Consider the following 2562-nt stretch of genomic DNA (forward strand, 5'->3'; position numbering starts at 1 on the left):
CGAACAGGGCGGAGTATGACAGATGGTTTGTTTTGAGCATGGTTGCCAGGGAGATGGAAGACAGAACAAAATGCCAAGAGGTTGTGATGGTTATGGGATGGTTATGGAATGTTGAGGGGCGATGCGAGCTGCCAGAGGTTGTAGTAGTGGTCTGATTCTTTTATTAATTTGTATTTAATATTAAAACATACAAAATATACCTGCAGTGAAGCCGCTCAACATTTACTCATTACATTCAGTCATCTAGCAGACACTCCCATCCAGAAAGACCCACAGTAGCAAACAGGCTCAAGCGCCCCTATCTGCCCAAACTCCAACCCGCCAAGCCACCAACCATCCAAGATCCCCCCCACAGTTCCCAAGAGGCTGCCCGTCAACCATCCGAGATCCCCCCACTAGTTCCCAAGAGCTGCCCTCAACCATCTGAGATCCCCCACAGTTCCCAAGAGCTGCCCTCAACCATCGAGATCCCTCCACAGTTCCCAAGAGCTGCCCATCAACCATCCGAGATCCCCTCACAGTTCCCAAGAGCTGCCCCTCAACCATCCGAGATCCCTCCACAGTTCCCAAGAGCTGCCCCTCAACCATCCGAGATCCCCCACAGTTCCCAAGAGCTGCCCCTCAACCATCCGAGATCCCCCCACAGTTCCCAAGAGCTGGCCCCTCAACCATCCGAGATCCCCCACAGTTCTCAAGAGCTGCCCCTCAACCATCCGAGATCCCCCACAGTTTCTCCAAGAGCTGCCCCTCAACCATCCGAGATCCCCCCCAGTCCAAGAGCTGCCCTCAACCATCCATAGATCCCCCCACAGTTCCAAGAGCTGCCCTCAACCATCCGAGATAAGTCAGAGTTTGTATAGGTCAGAGTTACTATAAGTCAGAGTTTGTATAGGTCAGAGTTAGTATAAGTCAGAGTTTGTATAGGTCAGAGTTAGTATACATAACACGTACATCTATGTTAGATTCTGGGGTGCTACATTTAACAGACGGTTGAGGGATGTCTATGCATGCTGCACCATAGGGCTCTGGTCAAAAGTAGTGCACTATACACAGCAGGACAAAGGGAGCCATTTGGGACATAGCCTATCTGTTGTGTAACAGAAGGTCTGTTTTTTGGCGGCCCTGTGCTGTTGGGGAACTCTTCTCCCAGAGAGTGATTGATATGTTGTTTTCGACTGTACCATTTAAGGGGCCCCTGCCCTGACATGTGACATCCTCTACTGCTGTCACAAACCCCCTAAGAATAGCACCATGTTAAAACGCACCACACAACAAAAGACTGGGAAGCCACTATGACACCGCATCAGCCATATTTTATATCAAATCATATCAAATCATATATGATCTTAGAAAATGGACAATTTCACATTACATGACTAAAAGATAAGACAATTTAACAAATTAGACATAAGGCAAATCACCACAGAGCCCCCCACATACCTCATGATGACAAACAATCACATCCCAATTTAACTTAATTTACCTTAATCCCATTGCCTATCCGCTACAACTTAACACCTCCGTTTAAATAGCTCCCGCTACAACGCAAAGTCAGCAACCTGCCACGGCAACCACGAGCATGAGACCAAACAATAACAAACTTTACTTCCGAGAGAAAGACACCTGCTATGGTGCACCAGCCACCACCACAATTACAGCCCCACAACAACAAACAAGAATGAAAACCACCTGCTAGGTCAGAATACACTGCACACAGAACGCCAACGACAATACAGCGTAGCCAAGAATAGCCACTTGCTATGGCACTGTCACTGGACACCAAGAGGGCATGCCACTACAATTTGTACATTTTGACAAATACTGTACCTTAGTCAGTGTCCATTCAAAACAACACGCCGAAGCCACATGTCAGGATTCTAGGACTTTATCACTGTTACATAAACACCAGTTGTCATGAGAGAACACAATTTTGGCATGCTTGATGAAGGCTGTGGGGTGGTGAAGGTTATCACTGCTTACTTAGAATGTATTTTCGTTTATCAAAAATGTTTGTTTTTAAAGATGGATTTTAGTCTTATCTCCACCTAAAAGTCAAACCATGGAGACAGACAGGGAAGGTATAACAGTATAGACAGTGTGTGTGTGTGAGAGAGGGGGCATTTAGTACAATGACCAATCTCCCTGTAATTTCTGGTAAACCAACACAACACACACACACACACACACACACACACACCACACCACCACACACCCACAACCACCACACACACACACACCACACAACACACACACACACACAGTGCAGACACCGCCATCAAACAGATAAGGAGGAATCTCGCTGTTGTGGACTTCAGCCTGCTATGAGTAGCCATTTGCTCCATTGTCATGTCCTAGAAACAATTGCTCATGAATATTGTCTACATGTTGAAAATCTGCTCATAAACTGTCCATTATAGACCTCCCTCCTTCATCCTGTTATAATCAAAGGCATGCTCTAATTAAATTAGCGTGAATGTGGGTGTTTTCATTTTGGTACTAACGTTGCAGATATAAAAATACAATGACAGACATGTTATTAACTTTTGGAACAGACCCAATCGA

The sequence above is a fragment of the Salvelinus sp. IW2-2015 genome, unplaced genomic scaffold (assembly GCF_002910315.2).
Source record: "Salvelinus sp. IW2-2015 unplaced genomic scaffold, ASM291031v2 Un_scaffold4583, whole genome shotgun sequence".
NCBI classification, from domain to species: Eukaryota; Metazoa; Chordata; class Actinopteri; order Salmoniformes; family Salmonidae; genus Salvelinus; species Salvelinus sp. IW2-2015.